At 35.7% G+C, this 17,028-nt stretch overlaps 2 long non-coding RNA genes across 2 annotated transcripts in view; both read right to left on the bottom strand.

Annotated features, from left to right (window-relative positions):
* Window positions 1–583: 583 nt before the first annotated feature.
* Window positions 584–13,202, bottom strand: LOC136854490 (uncharacterized). Its single transcript, XR_010857708.1, has 4 exons — window positions 11,606–13,202; window positions 10,638–10,736; window positions 8,034–8,147; window positions 584–7,003 (listed from the first exon to the last, which is right to left on the bottom strand). It is a non-coding gene; the product is annotated as an uncharacterized lncRNA (long non-coding RNA).
* Window positions 13,203–13,264: 62 nt separating this feature from the next.
* LOC136854482 (uncharacterized) overlaps window positions 13,265–17,028 on the bottom strand; it is a 21,104-nt gene continuing 17,340 nt past the window's right edge. Inside the window, exons 2-3 of the long non-coding RNA XR_010857706.1 lie at window positions 14,246–14,350; window positions 13,265–13,395 (exon numbers count right to left, since the gene is read on the bottom strand). This is a non-coding gene — a long non-coding RNA (uncharacterized lncRNA). The remainder of the gene's footprint in view (window positions 13,396–14,245; window positions 14,351–17,028) is intronic.

Below are 17,028 nucleotides of genomic sequence, written 5' to 3'. Positions count from 1 at the left end.
TGTGAATCCTATATGCAGACCGAAAAAACAATCCAATCATTATGTACCTTGAACATCACAAGGTAGACATTATCGAGATTTGCTCTGGACCAAAGTTCATCATCACGAATAAGAAAACATTAAGCACAACCCTTAATTTAACAAACTTTTTCTTAACAACACTCTCTAAACATCAAATTGCAGCCTTTAAATTCATCATGTTCCAGAATTTTACTATCGTCGACTATATTTGGAACTCCAAGGCACCACGAACAAGGACTTAATTGATTCAGACAAACCACAGTGATGAAAAGACGCGTATTCAGTACTTAACTGCATATCATTGGTAGGCTTCTTGAAAAACATTTCCAAAGTAAATATCTGATTCGACCTTTACAATAGAATTCCAGAAGATCAAAACTCTACATCTTCAAAGTTTAATTGCACATCAAGGTAAAACTAGGGGAAATTTCAAACCTACATCATGGCCAGTGTCTTAAATCAAGTCACAAAAGATCAGTAAAGTTTAACTGTAAAATCAGTCGAGATTCGACTTCAAAGACAATTTTGGATCAGTGAAGAAGCTATACCAGTTATACATCTAAATATCTGCAAATCAATAAAATCAAGTCACATACTCTCCCAGCAATAAATGCCCCAACCAGAACCACCATTACGTAACAACCTCACATCAGGGACATGCATCTCTAATTCTAAGAGCCAACACAAAGTTCGCTCAATCAGTATAACATGTTCGTTGTCTACAAACTTTCAGTGGAAACCTGTGAACATCTGAAGTCAAGAAACCATCACAAACTGACGCAAACACAACAAAAATTGACATTACAGGTTCCTGTAACTTCCGTAATAAATGGCAACGAGCTTCTCCATAGCATCTGATTTATCTAAATCTTACCAAGCTTTGCACTTGTATAATTTCATATCAATTAAGCTTTACATCAGAAAGGTAACCTAATAATGAGGACAACTGCCTCATCCCATGACATGACGGGTAAAAGCCATGGTACAAAAATGACTCTCTTGAATTCAGTGAAGTCTAGTTATTACCTCACACAACCTCAAAATCCAAGCATGCCTTTTGGTAAGGCAGTTGGTGATGGTATAATAACCTTTCCTGTATATCAAAGGTCAATTTACTATATATTACGCTTGCCACATAACTTAGTTCCTTTCAATGCTAGGCCAAAGATTTCCATCAAAATTTCTGGTTTTGTTTGATTAACTGACGATGTTATGAACTTGTAAGGTTTTCTCACACAGACTGCTAACAATGACCACTGTGGTATTTATCCTTTCTTTATTTCAATTACACGAATGTAATGTTTAGCCTAAGACGCGAAGGTGTTTAAGCCCCCAGCTGGTACCCCCTTTTGAAAAGACTGTATGTGCCTGAAATATAACTAAAAGTTTTGTCATATATTGACCAAAAGGATGACTTTGAACTTTGCAAATGATCTGATAGACTTACATCCTTTAGGACAACTTCTAACTTTTGTAAATATCTTTAAACCTTATAACTTTAAAGACATCTGACAGAATATAAATGATATTGAACACTTGAAAATAAACTTGTGAAGCATTATCAAGTAAATCACTTTAAAAAACCAGCATGTGATAGATACAGCCAATCAAATCCAACATCACCAAAAATGACAAATTCTGCCCAAGAGAATTAGCTCTCTAATCTTGGTAAATGATGCTCTGCAAGTTAGAACAACTCCATTACATCACAAAATTTACATGAGTTTGGCCAGGAAAGAGAATTTTAAACAACTGAATCCAGTAATTAACTTGAGAGCAAAATGTGACAATTCAGAATAAAAATTTCCCAGAAATCAGGATTTTGTTGAAAAATAATTGAAGCATTTCAAGTCATGCATATAGAGTATGTACCAAGCAATTTTAGTCGATTATCACTGATCAGAATGAACCAGTTTCATGTATGAATATCTCTGGAGACAGATCTCCAAAATGCATTCGAAAATATATAAATTTATATTATAATCGCTTGTCTTTTGCTTAATGTTTCTCGTTGTCTACAAGATTAAATACACCCAAGACTCAAATTCTGTAACAAGACTTTGGAGAAAACCCAGCACGAAACAGAGAAAACAGAAAACAGATGTCAAAATGTACACAAATCTTATATTTTCTTACTAGTTATTCATAGAAAAATGAACTACGAAGTTTTTTTTTGGTCATTACACATCGTTTGATACAAAATTCTGGAGACAAAACTCTATAGGCTTACTACACCAGATCAAAATACACATGCAAAGCAAGAATTTGTTTAAGTACAAATACGACGATATGAGTGAATAGGCCAAGGTTTGTCTTAGCAGTAACATTACTACAGACCTCTTGGACTTCCTGTACATAAAATTTCCCTTTTGACAATTAAAATGGTTTAACATTCTCATTTGTGACATAGAAAATTGGAAGACATCTGGGAAAGTACAAGGGAAGTATATACAAGGTTTTTCCCACCTCAGCAACCAGCTCAGACAACAACAGCCCTTTGGGCCAGCTTCAAAGTTGGCAACCAACTGGCTGTATACCTCCTGCTGGGGGCATTCTCTCCTTCAGGGCACTGCAATGCTGACTCCAAGGAGTCCTTTATTTTCTTTCCATTTCTTATAACTACACAGTTTATATATATGAGGACTTCTGTACTTCACCTTACGTCCCCTAACAATAAACAACAATTCTTAGATTTCTTTAAAATGTTCAGGTTTACAAATTATGTTTATTTCTTAAAGACACTGCTCTCGTTTTCACTTTGTACAAAGTACTACAAAAACCCCTTCACTGCTCAAATACTAACATGAGATGAAACTCACAACTTAATCACATTACACAACATGAACTACTCAAAATTTGAGAAATAAAATTGCAGAATCCACTCAAGAATATTATGAAAAAAGCAAGTAGGCTATATCTACATTTAAAGATTTACTTAAATTTCGTACTTAATTCCTGGGTCTGGAAGAAATGGCAAAATCTCCTTGGTGTGTAGTTTAAGTCTGTAATTTAAGTGTGTATTTTGAGTAGGATTTAAAGTGTGAAAATGGTATGAGGTGCTTAGGTCCTGCATCTGGAAGCAATGGTAAAAACTCCTTTTAAAGTGTGTAGTTTAAGTGTGTGTTTCGAGTAAGAATATAAGTGTGAAAATAGCACGAATGAGGTACTTAATCCCCGTGTCTGGAAGTAAGGGCAAAAACACCTTGGTGTGCGTGTGTGTGTGTGTGTATGTGTGTGTGTTTCAGCAAAACAGGGCAAGTGTTCAAAAGAATCCTCCAGTAGAGAATGATGCTTTCAAACTTGCAAGGCTTAAGAGGCAACTTAGGAAAACTAGGCAATGATCCTTTAGAAAACCATGTATACACTTCAGTAAGGCTCAAAATATGTAGAGGTGCTTATGTAAAACAGAGAGAGAGAGAGAGAGAGAGAGAGAGAGAGAGAGAGAGAGAGAGAGAGAGAGAGATCCTTTTAAAGCAAATGCATGTGGGCTTCATTATAACATGAAACATACAAGATTTTTGTTCACAAGAGTTCAAGTGATCAGAGCTGGTTCTACAGTGCAAAAAGAGTACAATTCTGGAGCCCCCAACCTAGTTGTGCTGTGAATTTGCAGTGTTTCTATGTAACAACTTTAATAGGGACTGAATCTGAAGGCGTAGTATGAGATTTCAAGTTGGCAGAAAAGGAAGACCAGCAAGATCAATTTCTTGGTTATTATATGTTCCATATCGAATAACATTGTAAGAAATACTGGAACTTCAGAATTCTGCAAACGTTGGCCACTGGGGAAAATCTGTATAGCTGTGAGTTTCCAGATTCAAAGTTCATCAGACCTAGATTGCAATGTCTTCAGGGTGTACCACAAACAAGGAGACAATGGATACTAATACAAATCCCCCCCCCCCTTTTTGTGCCAAGAATTAACAAAGAACTAATTACCTAAATGAAGGTTTAGACTTGATGAGAAGATAGTAAGAAGCTGAAACACAGAAGTCCTTGTACAGTTAAATCGATACAACTCGTTATTACAATAATTTTCCCATTATTCAAATTTATAGTGAAACTGTTAACAACAATAACTGATCAAATAACTTAAATCAATAGGAATTGTATGAAACATGTTAGCACAATTAAAGAATAAAAACTTAACCTAAAAAATCTCCATATTTCAAGACACTGTTGCTTTTTGAATTCTAAAATTCACAAAATAACAAAAATGAATTTCTCAAACAATTTACGTTAACAAAGCCACAAAATTGAGTCAGAACTCTTCTGTCAGGATTTCATTTATGACAACTATTTTTGGGGCAAGAATACGTATAACAGAAGTCCCTTTTTATCAAATACCTTGCCTTTACTCTACATCCCTTCAACATCTCCCAATTTGCTGTTCAACTTCTGCAGCCTAACCTAACTCCACTCTACACTTTTCATGGAAAATCAATCCCTCTGAGAGATCCTTACAGGTAGAGACACACGAGTGACTTGCTTGTCTTCCCAAAACATGTTATTAAACAGCAGCTCTCCCAGTACCTAAGATGTCCACTAGAAAGTGAATTTCTCTTTGGTAACGAAGTCTAGAATATATCTGATGCGCTAGTGAAAAATTAATGATCAGTTCTTAAAATGATTTTAATCTTTCCAGTAGGTCTACCTACAAATAAAATGAATAACCTATTTCTCATAATTGTGTGTTTATTAATTCGTAATTTGAGTTTACTTACTGATTCACTTACCTACAATATAATTTTCAGAACCAGAAAACAAATTACCCTCAAGTAATGCATTCCATATGACTGAATCACTGACGTAAAATACCATGTTTAATAATGCCAAACTCCCTGGAATGTAATGCTTAGAATTTGAGTTTACTTATTAAATTATTTACCTACAATACGTTTGACAACAATACCAAACTGCCCTCAGAGGAACACCTCAACTTGTAACCTTCATAAGCCAGAAGTGTCTTGAAATATGCAGAGACGCCATGATAATAATGCCCTTGATAAGGCACTCTCTGATACTTACAGCATTAACTTTAAATGGTTTATGTTTACTGTTATGCAAGGAGCACTATTCTCATGGCAAGTTTTGTAAAAGTTTCAGAGAGTATTGTTTAATACCTTGAAAACAATGTCAAGTTCCTCGTGTCATCAATGTTGAGATAAAACTAATAAACTGAATTCTGAAATATCTCGTGTTTCAACAATGCATATGTGTACATGCTTCAGGCTAAGATGACTCCTGTATGTTAAACAAGACCCTTCAGTAACCTAAGTTTCAAAGTCGCAGTACCAACGCTTACATAGCATTACAATACCGGAAGACCCCGGAAAAATACTACCAATTCTCTAAAAGGAATATATCAATAAATAAAGAAGCAAAATATGAACAAAACCTTCAAAGAGTATATGAGGAAGCTTAACCCTAAGTCTCTACTGTTATGGAAGTTAGTTTTACAATATCTGTAAGATTTACTGAGGAAAAATATCAGGAATAATTTGTACTTTTGCCGAAGGTATTACCTATTCTACGAAGGTTACCTTACAGGTTTGACTCCACTTATCTATTCCTAACTTGAATGACCACTACGAAGATATTCCACAAAACCAATAAAACCTTTTCTTTTTAACTAATGAACTCTTTGCGGCTGGTAACTTTCGAACTTCAGGAAAATTACTGAAAATAATTAAAATAACCAACTATAAATCTTACGACGTGACCTTTGTACCAAGGCAGGATGCACTGAACAATGAAGACTTACTGGATACTGCAAATCAAAACGAAGCTGATGAAAACTATCCTTTAACTTCCGTTCTTTCTTAATATATATTCAAAATGAAGCCATGGCTACCTATAGCTGAAATTACGCTGAAAAGTCATTCACTTTTTATATTATTTAGCCCTAAACATCCTTAACCACATGATTAAGACGATATCAAACTGAGAATTAAAAGCTCAAAAATTATGTATCCTGGAATGTAAGTTACTTTATACCTGATATTAGCACTGCCAAGAAATTCAAGTAAAAACTATGTACCGTCAAACATAGGTGTCTTAAATTCGTAAAATAGTTTCTTGAAACAGCCTGAGCTTTTTGACAGCCAGTCTTCAAATATGAATCTCACGTAAAAAAAAAGTATGTATCCTGAGGCTAGTATTGAGTGAGAAAACTGAATTACCTATGTATCTGGATACAGAGAGCTACTTGCAACTGATACGAAACCGAAACTAGATTCATGCCAAAACAAAACAATGTATCCTGAAACAAAGAACTACTTGATAACTAATAATAAACTGATAAGAAATTCATATTATAAATCTATGCATCCTCAAAAATGATCTAGCTGACGGTCAATCTTAAACTTGTCAGCTATTAAAATAAAACCACCCCGAAAAGTACTTAAGTTCTTGACATATTAAATTGATGAAACTTATGGAGAAAAACCTATGCATTCTGAAGTATATTGAGGCACCACATAATTATTGTTAAACTCATAAGAAAATTAAATTAAAACTATATATCTCGAGATACTGAGCTACTAAATAGTTGCGAGAGAAATTCAAGTGGAAATTAAATGGTATATCCTAAATCGCAGTGGACTACCTCACGTAACAAAGACTCTTGTAGTTCCTATTTAGAAATTACAAGAAGCAGAGCTGGGCTTGACTCAGTCTTGGGTCAACAGGCACTAATATCACCTAGATAAAACACGTGCACAATTCTACGAATTTAACCCTATCCTGCTTTGAATAGCCATAGGAGTTTCCAATATCTATGTTAATAAAGCCATATTTTCCACATTCTGGCTCATTGTACAAATATGGTAGTCGGTCATTCAAACTGTAGTCTCCTCTTGAATTCCAAGGCGAGACTCGCGTACAAATTCTGTCATTCAAACTGTAGTCACCTCTTGAATTCCAAGGTGAGAGAAGTCCCTTCAGACTTGTCTCAATTTTGCTTGCACGTTGCAGACACTTCCTGAAGGAATGAGGAGGAAGTTAATGACACCATGGACGTTCAGATCTTTTGGGTGACAAGATATTAAACTAGAAGATGATTTGTTATAACTGGGCCCCAAACAACCTATATATCTAGGTCCCTTTTACTGAAAGGGACAAAGATGGGACAGGGGTCTGTTTATCACAGACACCGCAATGAAATTATATTGTATTTGTTCACTGCTACAGTCAATATTAATTTTTAAAAAATTGGATTGCTATGCAAGCTTCGCTGAGGAAAAGTGAAAGGCTTCTTAGTGTAAATTTCAATTAGCAAATTAAATGGTGTCCTTTATTATCTGTATTTTACCCTTATTATTATTATTATTATTATTATTATTATTATTATTATTATTATTATTATTATTATTATTATTATTATTATTATTATTATTATTATTATTATTATTATTATTATTATTATTATATTACTTGGGCTCAGCTATAACATTTATAAAACCGTTTCAACATTTGTACGAAATCTGGTAAGATTCTTCAGCACCGACAATGTCCCACGTTTCTAATTTGTCAAAAAATCAAGTACTCACCTAGTGCTCTCAGGTACTGAATTTCTCACGGCACTTATAAAAAACCACACTACTCTGTATAATACACAGCAACTTACCCAAGATTACTGGGGAAATGACAGAGAAAATTCAACTAATCTTCTGGAACTTGAAAATTTTATAACACCAAGATTTTAAAGAATACCAAAAAGATCTGCTTCCTTAAATCTTTTCAATGTTGTGGTTAAAGTTACTTTATATTAAGTCTGTAAGAGTATGCAACAGCGATGAGCAATGGAAGTCCACAAGCTTCTGTTTCACTTTTTGTCTCGCTGTTCTAATTCTGTCCTAGGCCAAGGTCCATAATTCAAAATTGCATCACTTTGAATTTCTATCAAAACAACCTCTTCTAAGTCTGGAGCTTCGACTCCATCTGGACAACCATTTCTATCCACCCAAATTTCCCCAGAGAAACACATGTCATGTTCATCAGACACCTACTACCTTTGTTCAGGCGGTATGCGACTTCTTTGGAGCATCGTCTTCTGAACTCTTCAGTTAGCCCCTTCAAGAACTCTTCAGTTAGCCCCTTCAAGAGCTTTGCTAGCTGTGGATCACCTGAAGGAATGGGGAAGAAGTTAATTGAATCATGGAAAATTGAGGTTTTTTGAAAGAACTTTCATGAGTATTAACAAATAGTATTGTATTCTTAAAACGTCAGTAGAAAACTTGATTTAAAATGCCCAAGATATTAAAGACTTCAGTTATAAAATATAGTCCTGACTTAATTCAGTACCAATGCTCGAAAATTGAAAAGCAGTCATTCATAATGTGGTCTTGACTCTTAAAAAAAAATGCCTTGAAAATCAAAGGTAGCTAAAGAATACAGTGCTGACCTCATTGTGTACACACCGATTCAGTAAAAGTCGACTCAGAATCAAAGGTAATCCAGATGTAATAATAGACCTTACTCTTAAATCACTGCATTTGGTCTACACATAAAAGTAGCCCAGTCATAAAGTGGCCATCTCCCCTAATTCGGTATAAATGTCCTGCACATTACATTTAACTGAGTAATAATACAGATCTATCTTTCAATTCGCTAAAATGCAGCTAAATGGGCTAAAGGAACTCAAACATAAGGCAGTTTAATACTGGTGGCACTACACACAGCAGAAGTTTAATTTTTTGTGTCTAAATCAAGTGTCAGTCAACACCGTCCTTGGACTTCCTTTCTTTTCCAGACTTGTAGATGCACATCTTGCAAGACACACCAATTATCCCTTCAAAATATCTTTTAAACAGTGAGATTTAAAATAAAATTTTAGTATCATATGTTTAATCTGTGAGCTTTTATACTGAACCATTTTAGAAATCAAGTCCACCATATGAATATGTTCATGATATTTTTTGGGCCGCGACACAGTCCACAGGGGGCCTTTAGCTATAAAAAAATATTACTTTTTTTCTGGCAAGCTTTCAGTCTTGACTGATTCATATTTGATTTATGAAACTGGGCCTGCCAAGCATTGGCACTGGGCCACTTTAGGGGATTCGTCGCTTCAGAGGGTGAAAAGAGAGAGTTGGGGTGGTTGGACAGCAAGATACAGAAATCCAGAAAGCAAAGGAGATGAAATACGAGGAACTGAAGGTGGAACTTGGACAAAACCCTACAGTTATACTGAGAAGTAACAGTTAGAGGTGTTGGACAGCAATACTGAAGAAAGGAAGCGGTTTTGGAGGTAAAGGTTTTGGATGCAGCTATGGGCTAAAAGGATGCTGCAAACATCCTTTAGTAATGCCTACAGTGTACCACATGGGGAAAGTAAGCCATCAGCTGTGTGTCAAGGTACCTGGATTGCGTACTGGACATTCCCGTATAACTACTTTGTCCTTTGGAGTCTAAACCGAAAGAGTATTTGCAGAAATCACAAAAATCTAGTAAATACTGAGAAGTAACTCTATATACCACTTTAATTAAAACTGGCACAGATTCTCGCATAATCTAGTGATGGCTCTCATAATTTAAAAGGTGAACTTCATTTAATTAATGCGCTGAATTTTTGTACTAATATGAACATTTTAGAAGGATATTTTAGTAATGAATTATTTTTTCCACTACATTCACATTCATTTTCATTTTAATGATGTATCACTGAACTAGTTCATTTAACATTAAATTACTCAAATGAAATCTAGCCATGCATTGAGGTTTCAATGCACCACATTAGAAATACTCATATTGACATAAAAGTAACCACCTCTAATTTTATGGCACCTGGACACGAATCAAGTCCCTAGGGAAAGCACTAGTAATAAATATCCTGCACATCGTCAAGCCACTAGAGAAATAAATCAATAAATCTATTTAGTTTCGTAGGCCACATTCTCCTCTGCAGAGCTCGACCAGACTTCCCAGGATTCTTCAAGTTACAAATGTCTCCCTCGTGCAAAAATATCTTGGCGCTAAAGTTTATTAACACCATTTTTTTCACTTTTCGTATTTAGCAATCTGGACCAGACTTCGGTAACCACCTACAGTAAGGTCCCTAGCTGGAAATCAATTGCATGCAATCTGTTTTTTATTGATATTTTCAATATATTTACCATTATTCTCAATATTATTACTGTCATTACCATTATTATTATAAATACTGTTTTATTACTACTTCAGCAAATGTGTGGATATTGCCCATTATCATTTCTATCATTTTATCTCGCATACCTACTGTAGACTGTATTGTCTCTACTTTGTATATTCTATGTATATGACCCTGAGCTCAAATAAAGATTATTATTATTATTATTATTATTATTATTATTATTATTATTATTATTATTATTATTATTATTATTATTATTATTATTTCTGTCTTATTTCAGGCACATTATCATTTTCGTTCCAAATCCATTTACTTCTCGATATTGTACTCTCTTTGACGGAATTTTCACCGAAACTTCTGACCAGTACACTTTACTGCAGTGTGGTCTATTGTGCAACACAATTTGCAGTTTTAACTGTACTCGTGGAAGACAAAAGTGATAACACATACTGCTCAAAATCCAAAGGCAGTCAGTGGCGCATTTCCATTTTCATCAGTGCTTTACCTTGACAGGATATGGATCCAGGTGACAATCTGGTCTTAGTCCACTCTTGGTACAAAATCCTCCAAGTTCCTCATTGTGACCCGTTCTCCCGTCTTCAGTCTGTAATGAAAACATTCAATCAAGTACTGATCTACAGCTGTTTGAGCATATCTGTCCTCCCAATACACATCAAGCTTCATTTAATTTTTTTTTTATAGAAGTTACACATTTCTAAAGATGTATAGATCAAGTGACTACAGTAGAGGGCTTGTTGTACAAAATAGCAGCAAAGTTTCACTTACTTTAAAACATCCTTTTTTAGTCCTACTTACAAAGGCTATCTGCCCTATCTAGATTCAATCAACGTCTAATGGATTTTGACATCCGAGTTCTCTCAAGTTCGAGTGCTTTTACAAGCACCCGAAATGACAGCTGATCACAACTTGATACTAATATAGCTATATGGACTTTTTTCCTACTGTAGTTCCTTCAATGAGAGATTTAATCTAGTCATTTTCTGCATCTGATTAACGATCAAAATTCTCCCCTTTCGTCAGTTTTTTCGAATGAAATGAAATGTCTTTTTCAGAATTTCATGGTATTTTGCCATTAGAAACGAGATGGCTACGTGCAGGAACTCAGGCTATTTGAGAGAGAGAACACGGAATTTCCTTTGCAATATAACAGCTTGTGCCTACAATTGGGAATACCTAAACACTTCATAAATGAAAAGTCGGATCCAAGTTCCTTCAGCGTCCTTCATTTCAGCTCTTTCAGAAATTCATTCAACAACACTGAAGCTGCACAGTGAATGCAACCTTTAAATTCTTAGATATCTCAGTACTACCACTCATGTTATATTATAGTCTTCTAATAATCTACTCTAGTATTCATATTCGTAGATGAAATGACTTAAAAGTGTTACAGTTATTTGAATGGTCTTAAAAGCTATAAAAGAATTTCATACAACAAAATACTTGAAGACTCACCCCAGATAGTCCAGGTTTTGATGGCATAACCCAGAAGTTGGGTTTCTCCCTTCTCGTTTGTTTGTGGCAGTCTCTCCTGTTTTCCCTCGTTTGGTTCCTCAGGCAGGCCCTCTCGCCAGTTCTCGTGAAATGTTTTCTTGAAAAACTACTTGTTGATATATCCTTGTTTTCTCGCGTCCGTAGTTCCTAGCACAACAAGTACTCCGGTAAATTGGGCTTAAAAAATCATTTTTCTAATATCTTTGCAGCAACCTGGTTCCAATAACTCATATTTCTCTGCGCTCACAGTGCAGACGAACTTGAAAACAATGAATGGAAAGTGGTTTCATAAACATTGCATGGGCAGTTGGTAACATTTCACTGATTTTTCATCTTTTTTACAGTTTCTTAAACAGGTTTGCTTTGCTAGCATGACATCATTCTCAGTGTTTATTATCTGTTCCATTGTTTTAATCGTTTAGCTTCTTACTGGCTGACTGTTCAAAAAATTCCATTTTATCTGAGAGCTGCTTCCATGCTCTCGTTTTCTTAAACCTTGCATTTTTTGTGCGTGGAAGTGGTCAATGACATAAGATACCTGTGATCCTCCTCGCTCTTTTCTGGCATTCATACCCTTATATTGTGCGTCATTTGTCTAGGAATAAACACTTGTAGCCTGGCACACATTTATCCATGGGCACTGCAGCTTGACAAACCTCCAGTCATGGCCAATGTGATGGTAAACGGCAGGTTAAGTAGGGTTCTGACTTATTAGTTATTTTCCTAGCTTGCCAGCTCCACTATTCGCCTTATCATTCTCAGTCGTATCATTGCACTGCTCTGTTTGACCACGCACTGATTCTTATATTTGCATTATCTTGCAGCAGGATATGGCCTACTTGATGGTGGTTTGTACTAATGGCCGTTGTCATCACTGAATGGGGTGACTTGATCCATGGTAGCAGTGCAATATTCACTGGAGATTTGTTTGCATTCTGTGAAGTGCATGCTCAGGGTGTTAAATCCATGCATGTCCATCCCCAGCCTGGGTTCAATTGGCTCTCGAAAGTTCATCTGTGGCTAGTGATCTAGTCTCCCCAAGCACTCTACTTTCAGCAACTGGGATCCAAATGCCTTTAGGAAGAGTGGCCCTCTGATGGGACTATTGTGAGATAATGAAGCTGTAGGTCTCTTACTGGGTGCCCTTTCATTAATAGCTTGCTTTCACCACCAAGTAATCGTGAGAAGTTGCCTTACAGCATTGGAGGGCAATGTCCGTGTTAATACTACCCAGCTACCCTTATAGGATTTGCTGTATTCAACAACTGAAGTGGGAGGTGAGAAGTGGGAGGTTGGCAGAAGGTGTAATCAGTAAAAGTGGCAGCAGCTGTCTTTGGAAACGAGTGTGTGGCTTCCTAGAATTAAGCTTTACTGTGGCTTACCCAGTTTACAGTGGAGTGGCGAACCCAAGGGCTGCCAATGTAACCTCGATGAGTACATGATTAGAGAAGGATGCTCGACTCTGTAAGGTGGCCAAAGGACTCTTCATTCAATGCTTGGATGGAATAACGAGATTCCAAGTGCTCCTACCTACTATCTGGTAAACCCAAAGGCAGAAAATGATCCTCCACACAACTGCAAGGCTTTAATAGGAAATTTCCCTTTGTCAGCAGCAGTAACTTTGTTTATTTTCTTATCCCTGAAAATTTTTTAAGCTTGCAGTATATTTCTGATTGTCATAAATGCCATGAGTGGCAAATCGAATGTTTAATTTTCTTTCATTTCACCCAAGAAGCACTGGAGTAATGAACCTGAAAAAGAACAAATCTCTGTAGAAAACTAAATTTACTTGAATGCGACATGATAAAGCTTAAACCTTCCCCTAATGAGTTGAATTAGATTTAGTTCTACATACCTCCTGATTTTATGTAGTATATTGTGGAATACAAGTGACAAACTACAACGGGGAACAAATCCCATTACAAACTATATTGCAAAATTAATATAATGGAATGTCATTTACAAGGAGCTCAGCTCATTGCTACAGATTTAGGCAAACCTAACTCCTTTTACAGCACATCATTCTGTGCAAATGACTTTTTGAATGCAGTGCTGTCAAACACATCAGATTACGTCTACTTCTCGAAAGGTTTAATCATTCATGGTTCTTAATGTGATTACTGTACTGTAGCGTCACATCAAAACTTGTTACTTCGGATATCAGTTGTTTACACAGAGCTCTAAAAAAATTTGATTCTTGAGAATTGTACAAGAGAGTAACAGCTTTTTCAAGCTCCCAACATTACTCGTTTAATGCTTTCAATCATTCTAAATCAGTCATTAGAACTACACACAACAGGAGCAATATCACACTTTTTTATTCAGAAAATCTTTTGAGAAACCAACATGTGCTGAAATATTGAAAATTAGGACATACTATGTCCACCTATTCATGGAACAGACCAGTGTGCATCACCATGGGCGATCCCTAAACTTTATCATGGGCACACATTATCCTCCATTTTACTAAAACATGTTAGGTGAAAAAAATATGAACTATATCCGTTTGTATATCGTTATTTTGTGATACACTGTACATGAGCTATATGCTTCTTAAGCACTGATTAGGTAAAAAAAAAAAAGTGATACACTTTTCCTTACCATCCAGCAATAAGTGGCCACACTGATAATGTCGAAGAAAAATCGACTCTTGAAGCTGCTGCGTCATGGATTAGACGTGATCTATCAGTCAAAACGTCCAGAGGCCTAAAAATAAAAATAAGAGATTCATTATTAGAACAGTGTAAGTTGAATTTAACCCTGATCTTAACAGAGGGATCAGACCTACTATGTACAGTAGTATTTGGGAGCTGAAAATCTCGACAAATAGTGCAGTAAGTCTGGGCGGTGAATTGATAGACCTACAGTAGACCCAAGTGCCAGTCATTTGTGGAATACTCGGGAAAATTATTATGGTTGATACTATTGTCCTACCTAAGCTCTGGTTTATACACGAAAAACAAAGATTAAGTCTGAGAAGAAAAAAGCATCTACGGTTGCCGTCTTTGGTGGAAGAGTCAGATTTGTTGGGTGTACAGTACAGTACAGTACGCTTTCTGAGCAAAGACAGCACAGATTTATTTAAAAGGAAATATTAATTCTGAAAGAAGTGTTATTCAAGAATATAAACGAACTTCATTAACAGATGTGTAATAAGGGGAGTGGGTTATAGGATGCAGCAACTGTACTAAAGATGAATTATGAAGGTATGTACCCTTATGACTAACATGATGGATACAGAGAGAGAGAGAGATCAGAGGGTGCTGTAATGCTGACCTAACAAGATACACGGAGGAGTCATTTAGTAACAATGATCTCTATAACTCTGGTTTATCACACAATGGATGTCAGAAAGAGCACCTTTAATAGAAACAAATGTTATTTACCTCCAGATAACCAGTCAAGTTAACATTTTGTGCACATTACATAAAAGGATTTAACAAACTCATTTTCGTAGACAGGAGGTTTTGTGAACAAATATTCAGCATGAAATCCGAACTAGAGCTTGAATTGAATTGGGTTGTATATAATGTTCCCGACCTTATAATTGTAGCATTTAAGATGACATTTCTGGGGACAAAGCTAGACCTCAGTCCTGCGTCAGTTTTATTAACCTATTTTTATCTAAATGTACTTAGTACTTTTAAGTGAGAACTATATATAAAACTAGTAAAACCAGTGTTTGCGGCAAAAATTAAATATGCATTTCTTACTAAATATAAAGATTTCTGCACTCGTAACGACCCTTCAGTTATCCAGATTAATACTTTTTTATTCTTTAAGCTTATCTGACCATGTATAAAACTCACCGAGTTCAATCGTCAACTCCTGTCCTGTCATGAAAGTTGAATAATGGCATTGTATGTCGAGCTCAGTTCGCATATTTGGATGTTCCACTGGTTCCTGGTTCCTACTTCTGTGTCGTTTAGGTACGAACTGAAGTCGTCTCAGGACATCTATGAAGCCGATTCGATACAACCCAGTTCGTTTTCACATAAGCAATTTAAACACTATAGTTGATTTCTTCAAACATTTGCCAGTTTCTTTTTTATAAATACTGTAGTATTTAAGTTTACATAAATATATGGTACCTTTCACAGCTCCCATGAATTACTTGCTAATTTTTCTTATTTTCTCGCTCAGTAATATCGGGATTTTAATAAACAACAATATCTAAGGATATAATTAATTTGCATACTGATTTCCCGACGCTGATTTACTCCAGAAAAGTACTAAATTAAAACGCTTAGCCAAAAAGGTTCCGAACGAAAACATTGGTCAGAGTTGAATTCGCAGAAACACTGATTATTTCAAAACATTTGCAACAATAGACCGTGTACCAAATTTCGTTTTATTGAGAGGAATTCCTTAGTTCTATGGTAGGGGATTGGTGTACAGGTTTATCGAGTGCAGTATCTGAATTTCGCTTTTGGAAAAGAAAGCGAAGTGCTTTTTACACACCATGACTTCAGTAATCATACGTATAACGTTTTTGTTCTGTTTTGTTCAGCAACTTTCTGGTCTACCACACGGACACCTAATGAGTAAACCACATAACCCAGTTCCTGAGTGCTCTGAGTGTAAGGTAACGATAACAATTAAAAATGTGTTGTATGAGTGTCCAAAGTGTAATCAGCTGCGGGTAATAAGTTTTGGAAATAAATCGACCAGTGAAATTTTGTCAGAAACTTCAACAGTTAATCCAAGCGTAAACTTTTTTTTTAATCGTAATTTGACAAAATATAAAAAACACAATAAAGTAAAAACAAATCCTTCGGGCCAGGCCTGTGAGAGCTTGTAATCAACCTCAGCTCAGTCAGTGGTCTGGTAAAAGCAATTTTAATAATAATATTAAAAAAATCCTGAGTTGTATCAAATTGCCTTTATAGATGTACTGAAACGACTTGAATCGAAATGGCTGTAGCTCTAGGAGTGAAACCTTGTCTGTAAGCAAGAAATTATAAACATTAATTACATAACAGAGCAAGGTGCGCTGCAAATAACAGTTATAGACGAATGTCTCCTATTACAAAGAAACTGGAATATAAGTTAAATAGCTTTTGGGGTAATGAAAATTACCAGTAGTTGTTTGTTATGCTGCAGTCAAGACCTGAGCATTTTTTCACATCCACTTAAATGACTCTAAATTTCTCTCTTCTTTGCATCTTACTGGTGTCGTGTCACAGATAAATGTCTAAATACCGTTCAGTAATGTCTAAAGCAACTAGCGATTAATTTTGCCAAGCCACTTACTGAAACTGAAAATGATGGCTAATCAATCATTCAGAACAGCGCACACTGACAGATTCCAACAGAAGGGTGGGCATGGTGCCATTTCCTTCAAGGTTTAGCAGCTTTTATGCCAACTATTTAATGTAATTGAA

This window comes from Macrobrachium rosenbergii, chromosome 3, assembly GCF_040412425.1.
Source record: "Macrobrachium rosenbergii isolate ZJJX-2024 chromosome 3, ASM4041242v1, whole genome shotgun sequence".
Taxonomy (NCBI): domain Eukaryota; kingdom Metazoa; phylum Arthropoda; class Malacostraca; order Decapoda; family Palaemonidae; genus Macrobrachium; species Macrobrachium rosenbergii.
Note: the sequence above shows the minus strand (reverse complement) of the source record. Positions and strands in the feature narration are given on the sequence as shown.